The 25,295-nt window shown below is 37.2% G+C and overlaps 1 protein-coding gene across 2 annotated transcripts in view; it reads right to left on the reverse strand.

Annotated features, from left to right (window-relative positions):
• The window catches only part of LOC141435449 (uncharacterized), an 80,640-nt gene that overhangs the window by 19,733 nt on the left and 35,612 nt on the right, over positions 1-25,295 (reverse strand). The window lies entirely within an intron of this gene.

The raw sequence follows: 25,295 nt of genomic DNA on the forward strand, positions 1-25,295 counted from the left end.
TTACCCCCCATTTCATCCCTTTTAGGAGTAATTTATCCATTATCCATATCCACCCTACACAGATATTTTTTAATTCTAATCGAGAATTGTATACCTATTATCATACTTCTTAGTCGAGAAATGAGAAAGTTTCCATACAATCTTTACCCTCATTTTACCCCTTTAGGGGGGAATTTTATCCATTTCACCTACACAATAATTTTTCATTGTAATCGAGAACATATATTATCTATTTTCATACCTCTAAGGCCAGAAATGAGAAAAATTCCATACAAACTTTACCCGCCATTTTACCCTTTTAGGGGGAAATTTTATCCATTTCACTTACACAGATAATTTTTAATTATAATCAAGAACTTATACATCTATTTTCTTACTTCTTAGTCCAGAAATGAGAAAAATTTCCATGCAAACTTTACCCCCATATTACCCCTTTAGGGGGAAATTTTATCCATTTCACCTAGACAGATAATTTTTAATTGTAATCGAAAACTTATACACCTATTTTCATACTTCTAAGTCCACAAATGAGAAAATTTCTATACAAACTTTACCTCCCCCATTTTTGCCCTTTTAGGGGTAATTTTCTCCAATTCACCTAAATACATAATTTATAATTGTAATCTAGAACTTATACACCTACTTTCATACTTCTAAGTCCAGAAATGAGAAAATTCCATATAAACTTCAACCCCCTATTTCACCCTCTTAGGGAATGAATTTCTAAAAATCCTTTCTTACATCATAAAAAAACCCCTGTACCAAATTACAAGTTTCTAGGCCCAGGGGTTTGGGCTGTGCGTTGATCTATAACTCAGACAGTCAGTCAGTCAGTTTCTTCTTTTATATTTATAAGATTTTTTACTGCTTCAAGAAGTAGCACCTTAGTATTTGATATTAATTTCAGCTCGATAATTACACACAAAAGGGTCGCGTCAGACGGAAAAAAACCGACGGACGACAAAGATGATCTTTTAAAGGTTTAAATATAGGTAAATTTTTTTACGAACTACTTTAGATCTGCTATTTTTAGGTAGAATTTAATAAAATAAAAATCACCTGGCTTCCAGGTTAAAGTATAGGTACCGTAAAATCTAAAGGGTAAGATTCGCAGCAGAAATTAATCTGCTTTAATAGAATTAGTTTCTCAGAGCTGGCCACTTCGTTAGTCACCATAATTAATACGCAGAGTCGCTTGCAGAGTGATCTACGTTGACGATTTAATTATACAAGCCTGAGTGACTCGGTTAAATTAACTGGGCATCCCTGAAATATGGGACAAAAACTGAGTTAAAATAATTAAGTGCATTTTTCGAAAATTCTTACAACATTGAATTTCAGATTGCAGGCTAATAATAATGAATGAGTCGTATAATGCAACCATAGTGTTGTACAGCTTTTAATAACGAAGTAGTGCTTAATGCCTAATGGTGCTAGTCCTACTAATATCATAAATATACCAAAGTTTTTAAGTCTGTCTGTTTGTTACTTTTTCACGTCTAAACCGCTGAACCTACTTGTGATTGACTCCCATATCTAGATGGAAGTGAATCCAAAAGGACCAGTAAGCTGGTTTACTACAAGTGAATATATTTTTAAGAGTCTTAGCCTAGGTTAGAAATTGTCCGGAAACGTAGAAGACGTTATAAAAATGTATTCATCAATAGTATTTCTTTGTTAAAAAATTAAGTTTTAATAAAAACTTTTGACTGTACTTGCATTATCCTCACACACACACAAACATCACGCCTGTATTCCCAAATGGGGTAGGCAGAGCACACGAAACGTTACCGCTTCGGAGCCACTTTTAGCAATTTTAGGTTTTAAGTTTGACAAAAACGGTAGTGACAGGTTGCTAGCCTGTGGCCTACGGTATACTTAACCTATATCCTCGACAGTCGCCTCTTACGATATCCACGGAAGAAATGGAGAGGTGTTATTCTAACACGAAACCACACGGGTCCTTGCATTGTCCTGTACTTACATATTATGTAAGTTAAATATAACATCTAGTAGCATGGTGAACGGTTGTGTTGCTCTGAAGATGAGCTCTGGTTTAGTTCGAAACGCGTCAGTGTAGAGTGGTGGTGGTGATAGATGGGTTTGTGTGATTTGTGTTTTTCCTTACAGTCTGGAAGTAATTCATATAATATCAGAAACGACAATTTAAACTTTAAAAACAATAACTGGCAACACTAGCAACCATAGACACGAGGGCTCTTCCTTTATTCACAGCGGAATTGAATTACGTCCAGTGTTGCCACAGTGGCTTTAATTAGTTGCAGTTTAAACACTGGTGTTTGTCTGTGGCAATATTTGTTGCCACGTGTTGCGTGGAATTTATGTGAAGGTAGTTAAATGGTTTCTTTGAACTTGTTTTAGCAAAAATTTGGTTAAACAACGATTCAACAGAGTACAATCACTTTCAGAATTCCGTATTTATCTTTTTCCACACCGTCCGCTTTAAGTGGTTTTTTTCCACGCACGACTAAAATATGGAACCAGATTCATGAGGCTGTGTTTCCGGAGCGGTACAGCTTAAAGATCTTTAAAATACGAGCTTATCAGTCTCTCAAAGGGCCAATAACGCGCCTTTGTTACCCCTCGTGTTGGCAGGTGTCCATGGGCGGCGATGATTGCTTCCCGTAAGTAACTCGCATGCTCTTTCCCCCCCTCTTATATAAAAAAAATACTAACCGAAGGAGTAGCGTAGAACTCTCTTACGTAACTTAAGTTCAAGAGTTTGGACCCATTGACTAGTAAAATCGTGATCAGCTCAAAAATGTCCTTTAATGAGTTCCGACTGTTGAAGTTTAAGAAACTTGAGAGAGTTCTAGGCTACTATATCTACTTAATTTTTTTTCATTAGATTTCATTCTTTCTTTCTTTCTTTTTTATTCAAAGTTAATGCTGCCGGGTGTTTTTCTTCAACGAGGTATATTTTTTAAAACAGATTTACAATATTATTAAATGATATCTATACATCACAAGTATTTAACACAACTTTATTTTTAACACAGTAGGTTCGCTATCTGAAGGGATCGCTAATGCGGATCGGAATTATTTCCAAATATCCCTGTCCATGATATAATCATTAACTTTATAATACGCCTTAGATATAAATGTCTTCTTGACAATAGATCTGAATTCTGTGTCTGTTTAATTAATAATATCTTTTGGGATTTCATTATAAAAACGTATGCAGTTTCCCAGAAACGACTTTTTGGTTTTAGCCAGTCTGTAAGATGGAACTTTAAGCTTCCCTGTGTTTCTAGTAGCCTTTGGCTTATCGACGTTAGTGGGAATTGGTCGATCCTTTTACGTCTCCTCTCCGCTCCGCTCGTCTCCGCCTCAGTGGAGCCGTAGCCTTAAACCCTAAAATTTAATGCGTAACTTAAAATTCACGTGATGAAGTTCTTTAAACTGTTCCTAGCTTTGAATGGTTTATCTCGAGATAGCCTTATCCGTCTGCAACGGAACTGTGAGATAACTCATTGATCGAGATAGGTTGGCCATTCACCTCCACAGGCAATATCCTGCGCGTGCAGGATTAATGGTACAGAACCGGTTGTTTGTCTTAGCCATACCGAGCTACAATTGATAGCTTGCTCACAAATTGCTGGATATATCGTCCCCTTACGACCAGAATCGCTTAAAGTCACTTTTGGGCAAAACTGAGTTAAGTATATCGTTAGAATGTACTTTCCAAGATCTACATGCTGTTGAAACCCGTTTTACTGTACGATACTCCAATACCGAGTTACGTTTTTCTTAAGCTCACTTAAAGCCGATTTTTAAGAAAATCAACAGCCAAAAACAACTACGCGTTGGTTAAACAGCATTTTTTATTATTTACAACAGCAAAAATATTTTAATGTCAAACAAGCGATTTTGGAATGTTAAGATTTCAATAAAAATGCAATTTGAGTACTGCCTAAAAGTGCTAAAATAATGTTAATAGGTTTCGCCTGTTGAGCATTACTTTATATTTCAATTATTGCAACAGCGAAAACAAACTAAATATAATATAGGCGATATTGCTTGTAACAATGTTTGCTTCGACCATAAGAAGCGCTACAGCCAAAATCGCTTAAGTATCGCTTAGACGTTTCGCGTTGTATTGTAAAGTAGTGTGCACTTTGTGTAGGCTAGCTTAGTCGGTTCGTACACGCTTGAAAGCACGATTCATAATAAGTAATTTTTAAAAACTTATTTAGGTAATTATAGATCTGTTCACTAACGAAAGTCTGCCCCTCCACATTCTTTAATTGTAATTGTACCTAAACGTATCCGTACGACAAGTCTATGTGTGCGTAGCTCGAACTTGTCCTCGTGGCTTCAGTCGCAAGCGTACCGTCAGTCACGCACACTAAGACTAAGACAATGTGTAAGTACTTAAGAGGTTTTCTCGTGTACATTAATAATTAGCTGTGGAGGGCGCGCCTTCGTGAGTGAACAGATCTATGTATAACAGCGATTCACTTGCCGTAATTTAACAGTGTTTTTCTTTCAGGTGATGATAAGGAGCATGGATATTCAGGTTTCGATGAACTAAATAAGCCGCGTATCCACTAGAGGCAGCCTCGGGCCGAGCGGCTGCCTCGCTCCGAGGCGCGCAAGTGGAGACGCTGCCAAAGGCACGGCTCAGACTGAGGCTCCTTTGAGCACGGTCAAAAAACCGACAAAATATGGCTCGGCTCGCGGTGCTCGGCCTGAGGCTGCTCTAATGGATACGCGGCTATAGAAAAACATATAACCAGATCCAACAGACCGTCAAAATGAACCGTGATTGTCATTTAGATAACCTACTTATTTACTACTTCGTATCGTAGGTACGTCGTATCAATGAAAAGCTTATCACGGCATAAAACATTTACGTAGTCACACATTTTCATTGTTCTTGGCTTAGGTAATATTAATTATCCATGGCTGGTTTGAGTAGCCACAGCTAAGACAAGCAGTGATGAAGAAGAAGACTGATGATTATTACCATTAAGGTTATTTTTCATCACTGCTTGTCTCAGCTGTGACTACGTCCGGCACACGCTCAATAACGTCTTCATCACAAGCCAGTGCAACCAGCCATGGTGAATCTCCGGTATAACATTTTTTTTTGTAAAAAGTCATTAAATCTTTATTTTTTAGCTGCGCTTATTGGCAGTGGATTAGTGTATAGCTTTTTAATGCAGGTAGTTTAAATTCCTCTACTGAAAGAGGTTCAACAGAGTTTGGATTCGATTTTCTGTTGCCTTGTCTTGTTCGACGGTTGGTTTGCAAAGTTACAGGCCTGGTATCAAAACTCAAAAAGTCAGACGACATGTCGTAATTGATAAAAATATTACCTTTACAAATATTAAGCCAAGAACAATGAAAATGTGTGACAACGTAAATGTTTTATGCCGTGATAAGCTATTCAATGATACGACGTACCTACGATACGAAGTAGTAAATAGTAGGTATCTAAATGACACTCGCGGTTCAGTTCGACGGTCTGCTGGATCTGGTTATACCTATGTTTTTCTATTTAGTTCATCAAAACCTGAATATCCATGCTCGTTATCGTTTTGATGAAGAAGAAGACTGATGGTTATTACCATTACGGTTCTTTTTTCATGACTGTTTCAGTGGTTACTTTGAGCCTTGAGACGCTAAGTGCCTTTTTATTAAAATGTTTGAATAAAATATGTTTTTTGTTGTATGCATGTAATCAAGTTATCCAATATATCTGCGTAAACTTGCTAGTTTAGAAGATAAAAAAAAAACGTGTCTACAGGCAAAATCGCTTATCTGCAGTACCTTTTGAAAGAAAAGCCCTATTTTAACCTACTCGGCGCGAGTATAGAGTAAATAACATAGCCTATCCTATTAAGGGATAAATTATCTAAATAGAAACACAGAGACGTTTTTAGTATAACTAGCTTTTATAGGTTTTTAGAGCATGCAAACCTTTAAATGCGTTTTTCTCGAAACTACATTTCATGCAGATAAGCGATTCTGGTTGTAAGGGGACGATATGTACTGTATAATTTAGGCAATTTGCAGCATTCCTGTATTTATGACAGTTTAGAATATAGAGCGAACCAGAAAAAAACATAAAAACCGGCCAAGTGCGAGTCGGGCTCGCGCACGAAGGGTTCTGTACCATCTATACAACATTCATTAGGCATTAGCGTAAAACGGCAAAACAACACGTTTGTTCTATGGGAGCCCCCCTTAAATATTATTTTTATTCTGTTTTTAGTATTTGTTGTTATAGCGGCAATAGAAATACATGATCTATGAACATTTCAACTGTCTAGCTATCACGATTCATGAGATACAGCCTGATGACAGACGGACGGACAGCGAAGTCTTAGTAATAGGGTTTTTACCGTTTGGGTACGGAACCCTAAAAATGCACTTGCACTTTTCACAAATAAGAAAAATTGGCAAATGAATGCCTGATACGTCCCACGCGGGCCCAATATGGAATTGGATGGGAACTTCACATGTACATACTATGTTTATTTTTATATACTTAGCAATTGTTTTGTTATTGTTATATGTATACAATCAGATATAATAGCTGAGCCCGAGACTTCTTCCGCGTGGACTTTGATTTATCTCAGACAGTTAATATATGGATAAGATACTAATTACTACTATTAAGATCACGTGTGAGCAAAGTAATTCTTTAAAGTTCATTCATATGGACCTCTGCAAAGTTTCGTCTGATTTATAATATCAAATATCAAATGGCAAACACTACAGCATCTAATAAACAAAGATTGCCAGCTGTTATTTGGCACTTTAGGCTTTATTATAAACACTTTAGGCGTTCAACAAACAAGCGAAAAGAATATTTTAATGAAATCTGATCAGAAAGAATGTTTTTGTTTCAATTCGACTGGATGTCAAACGAGCAAGTGGGTCTCCTGCTGGTAAGAGATCACCACCGCCCATAAACACCTGCAACACCAGGGGTTTTGCAGATGCGTTGCCAACCTAGAGGCCTCAGATGGGATACCTCAAGTGCCAGTAATTTCACCGGACCGGATGACTGAAGTTTCAATAAAATGGCTGTTTCGGTAGCGGTCCTATTTCTGTCGCGCAAAAATTTGTTACTGAAATAACTTCAAAACTGGATTTGTTTTTATTTGAAGACGATCTCGCTGGTCGATCTGTCGTGGCACTGTATGAAAATGACAGAAATTTATATTCTTGCTGCCTTAGTTGCGCTTGGCACGTTTTTAGGGTTCCGGGGCCAAAATGGCAAAAACGGAACCTTTATAGTTTCGCCATGTCTGTCTGTCTGTTCGTCCGTGGCTTTGCTCAGGGACTATCAATGCTAGAAAGCTGTAATTTTCACGGATATATAAGTTAACTATGCCGACAAAATGGTACAATTAAAATTCAAAAAATATTTTTTTAGGGTACCTCCCATGGACGTAAAGTGGGGGTGTTTTTTTTTCTCATCCAAACCTATAGGGGGGGGACTATCGTTGGATAGGTCTTTTAAAACCATTATGGGGTTGCTAAAACAATTTTTCGATTCAGTGATTTGTTTGCGAAATATTCAACTTTAAAGTGCAAATTTTCATAAAAGTCGAGCGTCCCCCCCCTCTAAAATCTAAACCGGTGAGTGGAAAAATTTGAAAAAATTCAGGATGGTAGTAAGTACCTATATCAAACTTTCAAGAAAAGCTATAACGGCTAAGTTTGCTTGAGAATTATTAGTACCTAGTTTATGAGTAAATAGCAGCCTAGAAGGTATAAAATATACCTAAACTTGGAAGATTCCGTATAAATTAATACGAAATCCTAGAAAAATATTACTTCATTTTTTCGTAATGGCTACGGAACCCTATTTTGGGCGTGTCCAACACGCTCTTGGCTGGTTTTTATTGTATTATTATTTTGAAAATTTGGTATATTATTATGTAGTTCGTGGCTTTTGGTACGAATGGCGGTGACTTGTTTAAGCCCCTGAACGTTAACCGATGACATCACTGTTTGATAATCAAATCAGTCAACGCAAGGGCTAGGTTATATATCGCATTCCTAGATCTAAAGTATATCAACTCAAAATGATACCCCATCTTTAGAGCTTCCATAAATTGAACAAATTATTTAAATGAACTAAAAGAATTTCCTTGCTCACCCGCGACCTTACGATAGCTAAGCTTATGCAAAATATGCGTGTTCATGCAGTTCCTCCACCTCCACACTGTAAGAACACACACAAATCACACAAACCCATCTATCAACACCACCACACTACACTGATATGAACCATCATTCATTGATATGGACCTCCGCAAAGTAACGCCTGATTCAATAAATTATTTAAAATATTTAAATTGATATACTCCTTATCTAGGATCGCATGGGGCAACAAATCGATCTAGCTTGGTTATAATCTTTAGGAAAACACCTACGGGCTATAATCTGAGCGAAACTTGGTGCCCAGGTATTTTTTGCTACTAGCTGGTTTTGCAGGGGTGTAAAATATTTTTTCAAACATCCTCTTTCAAATAACGCTTGTCTTTACAATTACAAACACAAAAATAATTGCATGATTTTTTTACGTCACACATTGTACTTTTATCACACAGCAAATTTAATCTCATTCCTAACAACCAAATTTTTTTTGTTACCTTTTTGTTTATCCTTTTTGTACAATAAAGAGTATAAACAAACAAACAAATCGGAACCAGCGAAAAATAAACAAAATATAATTTACTTACTACGGAAACCATTCATATAAATTATTCACGCATTTATGCTTATTTAATATCCGATTTAACCCACTGTAATTGAGTTTCAAACCAATAATAAGTTAAAATTATACATTTAACCACAAATATGTGCACGGCGGTCTCATGTGCTGATCAAACAACGCAACTGAAAATTCCCCAAAGCCACTAAATTATCTAGCGATTATGTATGTGGAAATGTTTATGTGTTCCCTTGCCGCCAATTTTAAGTTTATCAATACTTATGATAAAATGATATGGATATTAGGGGATTTAGCTGGCTCCGATATATTTTTGATAGTGGTCGCGGTTGGGTTATTGGAAGAGTGATGGTCTGGTTAATAAAATACCGTTTTAAAGAAAAAAATGGGCACAGATTTTACAATAATAAGTTACATTTTATTTAATGAGATAACTAATATATAGAAATTACTAATATATCTATGTATATATAACTATGTGATTTAAATATTTAGTTTAGTTTGAGGCTTAGGCTCTTATAACCTTTTCTGATGTGTCTATTCCTGTTTCTGTTGTCCTGTTAATCGTTCCAAGGTTAACTGGAACAGATCCCTTTATACGATAAGTTCACCTTTGTACATCTGTTTCTAATAATAATCTGTTTTTATGTGTTTATCCCACTAATATCCTGTTAATATTATAAATGCTTAAGTTTGTAAGTCTGTTTGTTTGCTTAGTTTGGGACTAGGTCAGCGTCTCTAGGACATTATGCTGAGTGGGGTCCACTTTATACTATTTTTGGTTGTTTTTTTTTCATCTAATGTATTTTTATGTGTATCGAATATGTGTAAATAACTCTCTCTCTCTCTCTCTCTCTCTCTCTCTCTCTCTCTCTCTCTCTCTCTCTATCTACTGCTAATAGTTCCCGCGAGATAGCGATAAACGAATTCTACACAGACGGAGTCGTGGCAACAGCTAGTACTGATTTTATGATTTAAATACGGGTTTAGTTCCGCGTACCTTGATTTTAGAGAAGCTCGATATTTCGGCACAGCAGGGCTACTACGAATCTCGAAGCTGGAGTTCGTATCGTACCGTCCCTCTCGCTGTCGTTAAATACTATAAGTGTCAGAGGGACCGCACGACACGAACTTCGAGTTAGTAGCCCTGGTAGTTGCATGCGCCATCATCACGAGACGACAAGGCGGCGTCGGCGAGAAGGTACACATACATACATACATAAAATCACGCCTCTTTCCCAACGGGGTAGGCAGAGACTACATCCTTCCACTTGCTACGATTCTGGCATACAACTCTCGCTCCCTCTACATTCATCAATCTTTTCATGCATGCACGTCGGTTTAGAGTACTCCTGACCCGACCTTTCTTCAGAACGTCCCCGATTTGATCGTGGTACGTTCGTCTAGGCCTTCCTCTCCCAACGTTCCCATTCACGCTCGTCTTATAGATCTGCTTAGTCAATCTGTCGACAAGGTACGCGGAACAATACCCGAATTTAAATTATAAAACTAGTAATGGCCGCGATAGTAAGAAAGAAGAAAGAAAGAAAGGTTTATTTTGACTCCAAAAGTACCACCTAAAACTAAGACTAAAACTATGTTACTTGGTGACACGGCAGGATACCAAAAAGGGTCTTCACTCAGCATGTGTTGCCGCACATTACGTGCAGTAACGCTGGTTTTCTGTGGAGCCCAACAGTCTATAACATTGAGCTAGTATTGAATTGAATATTTGCCTCATATGAAAACGTAATTATATAATATAAACCGTGGTTTTACGTTCGTGCCTTAGCTCCCGCAGAAGAATAAAATAAGCATGTTCAAACCTAACAAAGAGCATATTTTCAATTGAAACTCGCTGCAAAATATCTTCATCGAATAAACAGTTTTGTTCCTAACTCGTTCTAGCAAGTGATTTATATTGTTTACTATTCTTCACTATTTGTCTCTCGTAAATATCCACCATTGCTCCATTTATACCTATTTGTGACGTTGGAAAGTTTAAAACACTTTCTGCTGGCTATTATTTGTGTTGAGAAAACTAAACAATAGCATCGAAATGAAATGTTGAAATAGAATTGTGCTTCCAAGATTTGTGGTCTTTAGCCATTTGTGAAAATGGTATCAATACAGTCAGATAGCAAAAATTATTGTGGTATATGGTGGAGTCAATAAATTACGACTAATATTTGAAGTGTTGAATTTACGCACATTTAGATTTGTTCAATAAATAATAAAGGCGTCGTGTCAGCAGGGCTACTACGAAATTCGAAAATCGAAGTTGGTATCGCACCGTCCCTCTCACTCTCGTATTAATAATATAAGTGTCGGCGGGACGGTACGATACGAACTTCCATTTTCGAATTTGGTATCCTTGCAGAATCCTATCCTGGCAAGTAATTATATATTTTTAGCTCAAAAAAAAAACTAAAAGTTCACTATTGAGTTGCATTTAAAATCTAGACTCGGTAGGAATGGAGGCAAGGTACCGGTATTATATTTGATGACGGTCGAATGAGCATCGCGAGCTCCATTTTAGATCGCATCATTCTGGCCAAACACACGCCTGTTGAGTAACTTGACTACCAAAAATATGTTACCATCGTCATCATCCCAGTAAAGCTCGTGGTAAATTTCGAATATAATTTAGCACATGAATTTTGAAAAACTCAAAGGTTCGAGCCCGGACCTGAACCCATGATTCACTACTCGAAAGGCCATAAGTCAAACCACTAGGTCACCATGGCTCCCAAAAGATCTATAGTCAATAACTTTATTTTATCCCTGTGTAGCTTGCGGTATTATTTAGATAATATTATAACTTTGCGTAAACGAAAACAACGGAGGAAAACAAGACTCGGGTATTGGATCCTTGACCTTCTATGTGATCAGGAGCACAAAAGGCAATAGAAAACAAACTAATTCTAATCGAGAAATAGTTCCCAATGTCCCATAAGTTCGCAGTCTCGAATAAATCGCGGTGCGGTCTGCGGTTGAGAACTTACTATTGAGAAAAGGATCCCTCAACATAGGTGTAGGAGAAATTTGGAAGCAAATCTATTCCGAGTTAATGCCATTTTGTGATTGAATGTCTGCTTGTCGGATCAATATTTACATATCTTTCGCAGTTTAAGAATTTTGATCTACGAGTAAGTACTTAAGTGAAGTTCGCCGTAAGAAATATTTTAATAATAACTGTGATATGTCTTTTTAGTTTTATTTACTTTGTCTCTGAAGCTCAGGCAGACCTAGTTTAATGTTAAATAAGTAGTAGGTAGTTGTAGTAGTTGTTTAAAGTAGTATCACTAATAGTCGTGCTAAATAGGTAAGCCTTTTAAGTGCTAGGTTATTATTAGTGTTTTTAATAATAGTAAATACAGTATGTTGCCGGCAGCCAGGTTTTTTTAAGTCAGGTTATAGTAACGTTTTTCTTAACTTTCTAACAAAATTATAATTGCCACCAATGTACAGCAAATTAATTGACAAGTAATAATCACAGTATCTGTCGGCTTGTCAACTTACTTTGCTGTAAATTGCTGGCAATTATAATTTTGTTAGAAAGTTAAGAAAGTCTGAATTTTAGTTTATTAATTAAAATAATGTCATGGTTAACTTATAGAAATACGTTACTTTAACCTCCCTTAAAAAAAGCCTGGCTACTGGTAACACACTGTATATTTTGCGTTAGTTATATTTTGTAGAAGTCCATTTGTAATTGAATATTATATGAGCGAATAATTATATTTATTTTCTTCTCTGCTTTAAACGAAAGCCCTCGCAAACTTTCCTTTTTTGTTTCTCAAATTTTAATCTTTATCCTGAACGCAACTTCAAATATGGTAAAACACAATAAACGAAATGTCCAAGGCAATGTTGTTTTATTTGTGTCCCGAGACTCCCCTTTGGACGTCGCGACACTTTTTTTAATGTTAGCCGTCAGTTGAAAGAGGAATGAAAAAGCCGCTTTTCTTATAAAGTTGGTATTATTCAAGGATTTGCTTTTGTTTTAGCATCAGTTTGAAATAATTTCGTTAACGAAATAAACAAAATATTTAAGTCGAGTATTATATTATTTCGTATTATATAATATTATCAATCTACCTTTCTATCCTTAGTGTCCTGCCAAATTTTGATGACAGCTTTCGGTATCGTTAATGGAATAGGTACTATAAAACATTTTGATTTTTTTGAACATCCTGAATATTGTGTTGTTTTAATGCTGGTTCGAAGGTTGGCACGATGTAGCGAAGAAGCTAAAGTCACAGTATTTAAAGCGTATTGTCAGGTTTTCTACATGTGCAGCCTTTGGACTAGTTTCTAGCAGAAGACCGTCAGTACCCTGCGTGTTCAACACAACAATGGCTTCAGGATGCTGTTGGGGCTGCCCCGATTTTGCAGCGCGTCGGGGATGTCCCCGCTGGCTCATACGCATTACGCAATAATGCGAAAAAGATATGCCTCGCTGCTTTGCAGAGTGCGGGCCAGCTCCAACCCCATCCTGACCACTGTAATGGGCAGGTATAGCTGTATCATGCGGCACTTTGAGCATGTAATGACCGCAGTGAGGGTTTAACTTTTAGCCTTAGCACTTAACTTTTATTTTATTTCTTAACACCTGTAAAAACTAAACTAACCTTAGTTATTAAGTTTTGACTATATATTACCTATGAATTATGGACCTCGTAGTTGCCCGAAATAAAAATCTTTATTATTATTATTAAGGAATTTCTCCGTTCGTCTCGTACCCAGTTTTAGGTTAAGATTGTAATGTATTAAATTGAACGTCGCAATTAATTAATTAATGGAGTTTATTTCCATAGGATACACTTACAAGGCACGTATTTAATCCGCCATCTTGCGAGAGAGAGAGAAAGCTTCGGGAAAGCGCGGAATAGTGTTACTAGGTATACTCTATTACAGTGTTTTTCAAACTTTCTTAGGACGCAACCCCCCCCTGGGTCTGAAAAATATTTGGCGACCCCGGCTTACCCCACTTACAGTTATTGTATTAATCTTAGGTTAATAATTATAAACATTGAATAATCATACACAATAACGATGCGACTGCGACCCCCTTAAGGGGGCATCTGAAACCCCTCTGGGGGTCGCGACCCACAGTTTGAAAAACACTGTTCTATCACAAATAATAAATAAATAAATATCATGGGACATTTGACACCAATTGACCTAGTCCCAAACTAAGCAAAGCTTGTACTATGGATACTAGGCAACGGATAAACATACTTATATAGATAAATACATACTTAAATACATATTAAACATCCAAGACCCGAGAACAAACATTCGTGTTATTCACACAAATATCTGCCCCGGCCGGGATTCGAACCCAGGACCTCAAACTTAGTAGTCAGGTTCTCTAACCACTTAGCCATCCGGTAGTCAAAGATCCATTTGTTCCTGTGAGTGTCGTAAAAGGAGAATGAGGCACTTAAAGTGAGAGTGAGTAACAGAACAGTGCTCGTTATTGCCAACTGTAAACTCCAGATTCCAGCAGCGGTGTGGAACTCAAGGGGAAACCACCAACTATTTTGACAAGAAAGTCGTCATGAAGGTTCACTACTCCGTACAAATTTTTAAGTATTATTTTATTTCTGTTACACTATACTTCATTTTTTTAGCATTAGAAAGAAGGCAAGCAATCTTGACGTGTCTTTTTATTGAAAAACACATTTGAAAAATAAGTCACAGCAAATATATAACAATTAGCAAGGTCATATTATGATCACTTACATTATTTTGGTATCATAAGTAATAGATACTGATTTTATTAAACGTTTTTCAATAAAATGACTCGTCAAGGTTGTTTACCCTAATTCTAATGCAAAGAAAAGGAGTACTATAAAGTTTATTTGAAAAATGTAAAGCTAACTGTTAACGGGCCCGCTCGTTATTATTATAAATTAAGAGTTTACCCGCGGCTTCGCACAGTTGAATTGAAATTTTGTGATTTTACTAAATTCCCGTGGGAAGTCCCGAAAATTAAATCTTGTCTTTCATTGACATTGCATTAAAAGCCACTATGCCAAATTTCGTGACTAAGCCCAACGGTTGTTATTTCGAGATTTTAAACCCTATCCCGTGGGAATATCGGGATATAAAATAGCCTATTGTTATTCCAGATGTCCAGCTATCTACATACCAAGTTACCTACTACATACTAACACACACACACACAAACTTTCGCATTTATATTATAAGTAGGAATTAACTTTTTCTGTCAAATGTAATCTTTATACGTACATGTTAAGCACGAAACCGAGTACCTAAATGATAAATGACGGTAAGTAATGAGAACTCCATCTATCAACAGACAGTTCTTAGCTAATTGATGTTTAATGAGTGTTTAATGTACGGGTAAGGGTGGTATGGACTTGTGTATTAATCTCATACTAATTACAATTATGAATACTAAACCAATTAATGTATTTCTTGGAAAAGTTGGTGGTAAATTAGGTCATAAAGGTGATTGCACGAACAAAGCGAGCCGAGTTTGCTAAAGCTATTTTCTCAAAAATGTCCGTAAAAGCCTACAATTATTCCTTACATATCAGAAGGCTAAGTGCATAGTTTATGGTCAGCGAGAAATTAAAAATTAATAAAGATTGCAGGTGCGCTAGCTATTACACCTGCTGTTTTTTAAATGAAAAAAAGGCGGAAAAGCAAACATTTTATTTGAATAAAATTAATAATAATATTTTGTTGACAAAATGTTTATTCTAATTTAGTTTTTTCCTTCACCATTTTTGAGAAAAGCTTTATATTAGTCTCGGCTGGAATAGCATGTGTCATTTTTCAAATTCATGTCCGAAATTGTAATCGAAATTCATGTGAGAAATTCATACTACGAGTTTTACGGCGAAGCAAACCTGTGAAGCAATTCAATGCTGTGTGTGTTCCCAATCAGCACTGGGCCCGCGTGGGAACTACAGCCCAAGAACCTAGCAGTGGGCCGTATTAATACGCCGTAATGTTGCGTGAATTATCTTCACAAAAAAAACAGCCGACATTTATGCAGCAACTGTAACGTTGCCGAAACGTCGAGGTAAATATTACTTGTGTAATAATAGCGTGATAAGTCCCGTTTGTGGTATTTTGACTATGAGTGAGAATCACGAAAGTTTAAAACGTTATATTTATGCGGTGTCCGAAACTGCAATAGTTTGCAGTTTTAGTGTAGGCTAGTGTCGCGAGGGCAGTTTTCCCAATTAGCGCACATACCTGAGCTTTTTAAAGCTGCAAAGCTTAAGCGAGTCAGCTTTGCACATTCGCAGGTTAACTTTGAGCGGGCTATCGGCTTGGATGTGGCTGTAATTAAAAATGTTTCAGTTTTGTAACTTCGAACACTTGACTGAAAATTTAAATCAAGCTGAGGATGCAGGGTGAAATTTGAAACGTGATACAAAGTTAGTGTTTCAAGCTCAGTTAATGCTGAACTATATAATGTATTAACTCATATTAGTTGAATTTAGTCGGATAAAATTTGCGAATTCCATACATTGAGTTCGTGATTTTAATTTCAACAGTATACCGATGGAAACCGCAATTTTTTTTCGGACTAACGATTATCTAATTCACTTTAAATAGCATTAACTTTGATCCGAATACAAAATAGTCCATTTATGTGGACGATTTTCTATTCTTATTAAATGACAATAAATCGTTCTAAACAATAATTTTCTTTTAATATTCAATATTATTTTTTTGTAAAAAAACTGTTTTATGGTATAAATTATTATTATTTATCATTATATGCTTTCGTCTTGCAATAGCCCAGAATACTAGCACTGAGTAATACAGTAGTAATGTTACTGGCTACGACGTTTATGCCACCTACATGCCTCACATCATACTCACATGCTTCATTATCCATTAACGTATAATGCATGAATAATCGGGTCCTGGCCTGGTTGTAAACTAGTCCAGCAATGCATACTGAACTAATAGTCCAAGAGCTGATAGACATTTCAGAAGTCTTATTTTGTTTGTGACGTTAAAACTTGCATTATGCTTCTGTTATTACATTAAAATACAAAACTGAAGAGTTCAATCAGAATCAATAAAAATACATTAAAACAAATAATTTTAAATCAAAAATCAAATTAAAAATGATTTATTCCACCACCACCACCCACCAGGTTCCACCAGGTTATATAGTTTATTATAGTATAATACATTAATCTTATTTTTTACGGGTTAGTATCGCATTCTGTATTAACATAATCAAATCAAACATAATCAATCAATATAGAAACTCAAACAGTTTCAATATATTAATTGTTATTAAAATAAAAAAAAATATGTTTCTAGTCAATCCAACCACTCAAAGTGAATCAAAATAAACTTACAAAATTGGAACCAACAGCAACAAACAGTGGGTTAAATAAAAACTTGTAAAAACGCAGTATCTATTTTCCTATCCACAAAACTGTAGTATAGAACAGTAAATTCAGTCAACTTTCAGTAGCTAATCCGCGAAGAAGATCCCATTCCGCATACACTATTAGTGCATGCGGAATCAATCGTACAGCAAATTCTGACTAAACTTTAGTTCAGATTTAGCATAGTCTAATCCAGCTGCCCTCAGCCAATGGAAAGCTTAACCACAGTTGCGTAAAGCTTGTTCCAGAGTTGGCACGCGGCCATTTTGCTATTCCGGGTGTTGACCTCTTTAGCTCGAAAACAATGCGTTTTTATTACTGACAGACAATGAATTACCTGACCCGGATTTTTGGCCTTTTGGTGGTGACAATCGCTTGATGGCCGGCTCTTTGGAAGATGTAGTTTTTTTATCGATTTTTGCAACCGCAAATAGGTCAATCAACTTTTAAGTGTATGTACTTTGTAACTCAGGAGACATCGTGATACTGTGACACAGATTCATAGAAAAATGTTTGAATGTAAACTAACTAAAATGCTTAGGAGATGAGTCATGAAGGAACTTGCTTTAAAACTGTCACAATTCCTACACTCCATTAATTTTAACATTAGAAACTTAGCAGTAAAATTGGCACACGTTTTTCAATAAAACAACGAAACTATTTAAAATTGTGTGAACTTCTGTAATACAACCTAATAAATACCGCTAATAAGCTGTATGTATTTTTAGTCCATTTGTGTTCGAAATATTGAATTTGAATTTGCAGGGAGCCTCTACTGTCCTTATCAAAATTTTTTTTTGAATGATTAGTACTGCAAATGTTGACTGCGACAAGGTTCTACCGAAGTGGCGCTATTAGTTCGGATCTCCACAAATCCTACTTCAAATACTATGCGATCAAGTTCATTTAAATGACATGAATAATTTTAAGAAATGCCCACGTAAATCAAACATTGGTTTCTGTTCCAACAAAAACAACTGCTTCATTAAAATAATTATGGACTAAGAATACGAGTATTCTTAAAGAAGTACAAAAGGAAAATTATCTGTGCTCGAGAGATGTTTGGGTTTGATGAAAGAAAAAGGATGGTGTAATGAAAGAGACTACAGTGTAGAGCTACTTGAATTGTCATTAGGTTATGCCGACTTTGTTAGAGAAACGCAAGAAAGAGACGAACTTTTTTTACTTTACTCACAAAATCATCATCCCAGTCTATATACGTCCCACTGCTGGGCACAGACCTCCTCTCAGAACAAGAGGGCTCGGGCCATAGTTCCCACGCGGGCCCAGTGCGGATTGGGAATTTCACACGCACCATTGAATTGCTTTGTAGGTTTGTGCAGGTTTCCTCACGATGTTTTCCTTCACCGCAATGGTCGTGGTAAATTTCAAATGTAATTCCGCACATGGGGTTTGAACCCACGACCCTCTGTTTGAGAGGCGATAGGTCAAACCACTAGGCCACCACGGCATCTTTCACACTCACAAAATGCTATTGTTAAAATTATTAGTCTGGTGCGTCCCAGCATTGACACTCTAGTTCCATCACACCTTCAAAGAACCACAAAAGGATTTAAAAAAATATCAGTACCTACTCTTGTGCTCTTATATGAAAAGAAATAGGCCAGTAAATTCGAATATAACCTTACCAACAAAAAGTTCGAAAACCCCGACTTTGTCACTTCAAAGCTCAATATCTCAAAAATGGCTATACCGATTTTGATAAAACATGTCTAAAACCATCGCTAGAAAACCTGATTTCAAATTAAAAGAAACTGTATGAAAATCGGTCCACCCGTTTAAGAGCTACGGTGCCACAGACGGACACACATAGCGGTCAAACTTATAACACCCCTCTTTTTGTGTCTAGGGTTAAAAATGAAAAGAATATAAGCCCAACACGTGTTGGAAATGACGACCAAATGGCCCAGTGGTCAGAAAACCTGACTATCAAGCTTGAGGTCCCGGGTTCGATCCCCGGTCGGGGCAGTTTTTTTTTTCTTCATTTAACTGACCGTGAGTTTAAAATACAAAAAGATTCCAAAAAAACAATCTTGACCGTGATTTGTTTGAAAAATACAAATGTTTGATCACGAGTCTATGCGTATTACGTATCTATCTGTTAAAATATCTTACTGTATGGATGGATGTTTGGATGTTTGTTACTCTTTCACGCAAAAACTAATGAACGGATTTGCATGAAATTTGGCATTCAGGTAATATATTCCCTGAATTAACATATAGGCTACCTTTTATCCCGAAATAATGTATGGTTCTCGTGGGATCAAAAAAGGTTTAAGCTACATAACAATTCTGCGCGTGCGAAGCCGCGGGCAAAAGGTAGTGACTCAGGTCACTTGTTATTGGGGTCAAGTGTCCTGTAATATTTATTTATTTCTAAATGAATAGCTGTGTCCTCGATTACGTCCGCGAACAATTCGTTTATCGCTCTCCCGCGGGAACTTTTTCCGGGATAACAACTATTTTAAGTCCTTCCCGGGATTCAAATTACTTGTATACCGAATTTCATCGAAATCGGTGCACCGGTTTAGTCGCGATGAGGTTACAAACAAAGACTTACAAACTGTCGCATTTATACTATACTCGTAGGTAAGTGCGATCATACCTACCCAGTAGTGGCATAGTAGTAACCTACCGAAATCATTTGGCACATACTCGTAAGCTGCCAAATACCTATATAATGATGTGCTCGAATGCTGATTCCGTCCTTTTGTACATAAAAATCCGTTTGACAACAGTTGCTTCTCCATTGCAAAGAATGTTTTGATGATGACGTCATTAAAAATGGAGAAAGGGGGTGATAAAGAGGGTGAGATTTTTGCATAAAATGGAGTTACTTAGAATATGACTCACCAAATTTATGAACACAAATAAATAACGCCTTTCAGGAAATTCAGGCAAACCATATTGAAAGCATTCCACAAAACATATTATTTACGCTAACAAGGAATGAGGGCTATCGTTTTTTGTCTCACTAGATGGCGCACTGTTGCGTGAGGTTTTTAAGTATGGCTTTCAAAGTCTATTATTACGGGAGTGAAAACAAAGTTTAGATTAAAATCATATTTAATACACCTTAAAACCGTACCATAAAAATATCGAGCATGCCACAGTGTTGCATAGTCCCCGTTTTTTTCGGAAAAAAGGGAGGACAAAGGTTTCCGAAAGGCAAAACTGTCTCAAAACACAGACATTGCCACGGAACGCGTATTTGCCATAATTAATTTCAGATATTGCCAAATATTCACAAAATTATTCTAATTATAAATAGACCCGCGTAGCTCACCCAAAAACTATGAGATTTGACATTTCGGAGACCACACGCTACACTAGCGCCTCTAGTGGCGAATTCATACGCGATAGCCCTCATTAGAGAGAAGATTTTTTCTCAATACTATTTAAATGATATCAGGTTTTTCCTTATGCGGTTAAAGTACGCCGCGGCCTATAATTGTTGAATTTATTGTATCTATATTATATTAAGCAATAGCTGTTGCCCGGGACTTAGTCTGCGAATAACTCGTTTATCATCCTGCGCGGGAACTATGCAAATTTCCATGACTACAACTATCCTATGTTGTCCCAGGGGCTCAAACTAGCTCCGTACCCAATTTCATCTAAATTAGTTCAGTGATTTAAGCGAGCAGAGGTAACAAATAAATAAACAAATGTTCATTGATTTGGTCCTCCGCGAAGTAACGCCTGATTCAATAAACTATTTGTCATATAATGTTTATTATAATTTATGAACGTTATTTAAATGAAACAAGATAAAATTTTTTTATATTTTATACAACGCTTGCTTAGGTTATGTACAAGGTAATTTGAAATGAACTCTTAATAATTCAGCACATTGTCGTCTTAGATTTACCAAACTCTGCTGTAAAGGTTTTTCATCGAAATTTTTGTTTTAAAATATATTCACGTCGAGTATGAGTACCCTTCCAACCTTAGTCTGTATGTTTTCCTCCCTTAAAAGTCCACGTAGCTTTCACAATGTAAGGTAACAAATAGCTAACAAAATTCTGACTCGTATTCTCAAAAAGTTAGTAAAGTTACACCGTTTCGCTATTTGACGGAGGCAGTTGAGGTTTAAATTAACATTTCTGAATTTTAATACGGCGACATAATTCTGCAAAGTTTTTGACAAAAACCTTTCTACACCTAAATAAACATGAGTAAGGTTACCTGTTCATTAGAGCGGAGCGAGGTAGCGGGAGCGATGAGTGAGATAAAAATGCAGCAATAAAATTGCAAAATATCTCCGCTCCATTTCAATGGCAGCTACTAGTTTAAAAATTCATACAAAATCGGGAAGCGGAGTAAAGGTGCAGAGGGAGGAAAAGGAGCGGTGAAGCGGGGCAGATAACAAGCGCGAGCGCGGAGGCAGGGAAGCTCTGGGAATGGAAAAACCACGGGAAAACAGTCCACAACTCTTTACTCTCTACTCCGCTCCTCTATCTAGCTCCGCACATCCACAACTACACTCCGCATTACTTTCTCGCTCCGCTCTGTTATCTTTATCTAGCTCCGCGTCTATAGATAGAACCAGTCCACAACTCCGTTCCGCATTACTCTCTACTCTGCTCCTCTATTTCGCTCCGCTCCGTTATTTTTATAAAGCTCCGCGTCTATAGATAGAAACAGCCCGCAACTCCGCTCCGCATTACCCCCTCGCTCGCTCCGCTGTCGCACTCAACTCTACATATTGGACAGGCAGCCTAACACTTGTTGTGTTGAAATATTTTGATACAGGTAGCTCCAAGGCTGCGCTTAAATATGAATGCGGACAAGAAACAGAGAATTCGAGTAGTCGCTTTACGGAACACACTGTAGTGAAAAATGTATAAAACCAAAGTCTTAAGGGTGGGATTCCACCAAAGTTTTTTGCAGCACGTACGCACAGATGCACACGCGCGCTGGCACGCACAAATACACACACATACTCTTACAATATTTCGCGTTTCTAAAAATATTATCACTGAGGGTAGTTTATTCTGTTCAAACCAAGTCCAAGTCCGCAAAAAATATATCAAACTTTTACTCCATAACTCAGCCAGAATATTAAACGTGCTTTTGTAACTTTGACCCCGACCCCGACAGAAGAAATAAAATAAAACTACATCTTACACGCCCATATAAATTTAGTACGGAACCCCGCTATCCACGCGCGTTATAAAATTTAGTGCTGTCCGGTACTAGATAACAAATAAAATAGAAAAACAGTGGGTGATATGACACATGGCTCTGTGGGAATGGAAGAGTAAAATGTATATTTTATGTATACAGTTGTAGGAGTGCGACTAAATTGTTTATTGATTATTATCTATACTATTGTTTTACTCCAAGCTATCGACAGGATGAATAGTATCGATACTATCAACAAGATTATCGTTATTAGACGGCCACACCGTTGCTTTAGAAACGGTGACGGTACAGAATCGCAGTGACGCATCGTATGCGCACCGTTTTTTTGCATGCTTTCCACACGGCTGCTTAAAATACGCAAACGGTGCTTTCACGGTGGTCAGGACTCTACCACATGCTCTCTACCAAAAGTTGTGACGTTTACGGCACGTCACTGCAATTCCGCACCGTGTGCGTATTTTAAGCAGCGGTGTGTAGGGCATGTGATAAAAACGGTGCGTATACGATGCGTCACTGCGATTCCGTACCGTCACCGTTTTTTTAAGCAGCGGTGTGGCCGAACCTTAATTCTAAATGAAACATCAGTATGTGAAGACAGTTCTGTCTCAAAATAAGAGCGTGTGGTGACAGTCCTCTTCAACGAAGTGTGGTAATTAAACGGATAGTTTACGTGAGATAGAAATACTCTAGTTTATTGTTACGAGTTTTAGCAGACACGCTAAATATAGATGGCATTTGTAGTAATACGAAATACGACAGCGAAACGTTTTATCTATTTCTGACGGTTTTCGTACGGTACTTGTGAAACTAGAAACTGTTCTGGACATTTTTAATCATCATCATCATCATCGGCCTATCTTAGTCCACTGCTGGACTTAGGCCTCTCCAATTGCACGCACTGAGCATGATCCTCGGTCACTCTCATCCAGTTACTGCCAGCTACCCTGCGAAGATCATCGCTGCACCTAGTCTAAGGGCGTCCTACGCCACGCTTGCCGATTCGCGATCTCCACTCAAGAACTCGTTTACCCCAGCGGTTATCGGTTCTTCGGCTGATATGGCCGGCCCACTGCCACTTCAGTTTGCTTATCCGGTGAGTATATTTAATCATTAGGCAAGAATTACACGGCATTTTCATTTCGTTTCATTACACATTGATTAATTTTAACTGACGGACAAATGTGATGCCGTCTCCGTATATACGAACAAAACAAACAGAGATGGCATCACATTTATCCGTCAAATAAATTTGATCAATGGATGGTAAAGCAGGAATGAATATCTGCCGGAGTACCGATAACAGGTGGAGTAAACGAAGAACCGTTCACCATGCTAACAGGTAACTCATAATGTTCTGGTTCTGTTGCTCTGAAGATGAGCTCTGGTTAAGTTCGAAACGTGTCACTGTAGTGTGGTGGTGCTAGATGGGTTTGTGTGATTTGTATGTGTGGGTAGTGTGGGGGTAGAGGAACTGCATGCATATCTTGGATAAATTTAGCTATCATAAGGTCGCGGGTGAGCAAAATAATTGTTTTAATTCACTAATCTAACAATATGAACTTCTTGTTAGTAAGTTTTTAGAAAAAGATGGTAGACTAAAAAACCATTCAAAAGAGCCCTCTACGGTCTGTTTGCAAAATAAGCTCAGATGCTCAAATATCCATGCATTTACTTTAACTCATAGTTCACCAATGTAACCCATTCACAACTCACACTACAACCATCATACTCATCTACGTAAGTAAACCAAAGACTATGTAATCAGTTGCCACCATCTTAGCTAAAGTTTGTAGCAGCTCTACTACGTAGCTACAACTCCATGCTTGTATATTAACACTACGTAAGTCAGCAGTTACAGAACTATCCTAAATCCTGTCCCGCATTCTTCCACAAGAATCCAGTAACATAAACTTGTAGTTCTAACTTGAAAGTCATGTGTAAGTAGTTAATAGTACATTGTGTCTTAAGGGCGGTAAATAAGGAATTACGAACGAGAGTCTATTAGAAGTTTGTTTAATGAGTCCATGTTCGTAATTCCAGTAACGCCTGTGCGACATACAATGTTTTTCATCGCATTTGCGAGTAAAATTGTTTATTTGTAAGACAAAAAATCGAAATTGCCGATACCTTAGGCAGCGCAGCATCCTCCCCCGCAACAGCGCGCCAGAGCTGCGAGAAGGTGTGCGTGTGCAGCACCGTACGCAATGACTCATTTGCCGACCTTGGGTTTCATGACAAGAAAAAAGCTCGAGTGTTTTATATGGGGCATTACGGCCAAGTTAACCTGTATGTTTTGATACTAGCATATTGATGAAAAAGTATAGCAGCCTAGTGATTTGACTCACGGCTATAAAGAGACAAAAGGGAAGTAATTTCCTGTTAAAAAAATATATTCTATTTAATTCATCGGTTAGATTAACAGGAAATGTTGAACACATATTTTTTCATTTGCCAATCTTTCTGCTAAGACTTTCTGTCAAGTTTCTTGCACGCATTCTTCTTGGCAATGCTGGCCTTTTCAAAAACGCTGCTAGTTTAAAAAAATGTTAAAGTAGTCCTTTGCGGCTACAATTACAATACATACAATAACTCTTTATAAGCAGTACATAAAATAAGGTTTAATATAAGGCAATATTTTTATGCCCTGGGGCACCACATAGTGAGACTCAAAAAACATAATTTAAGACCAATTAAATGTTACCTATGTTGGACAAATGAATAAATGATTATGATTATGATTATGATTATGATAAAACACAGGTATATGGAGATTTTCCACGGTAAGCAATAGGCGGCCTTATCGCTTCAGAGCGATCTCCACTACAGACATACAGAATAAACGTTTTTTTTTTTAAACGAGCATGCAAAATATGTACCTAAGGCAGTTGTCTCACCACCGGCGAGGAAACGATTGGCTATCGACTAATTTCTCGCTCAAGAAACGAACAAAAGATATATAAGATCCTGTGTGAGTAAAAGAGACATATATGTAGGATCGTAAAAATTGAAGA

Source organism: Choristoneura fumiferana, chromosome 15 (genome assembly GCF_025370935.1).
Source record: "Choristoneura fumiferana chromosome 15, NRCan_CFum_1, whole genome shotgun sequence".
Classification (NCBI taxonomy): domain Eukaryota; kingdom Metazoa; phylum Arthropoda; class Insecta; order Lepidoptera; family Tortricidae; genus Choristoneura; species Choristoneura fumiferana.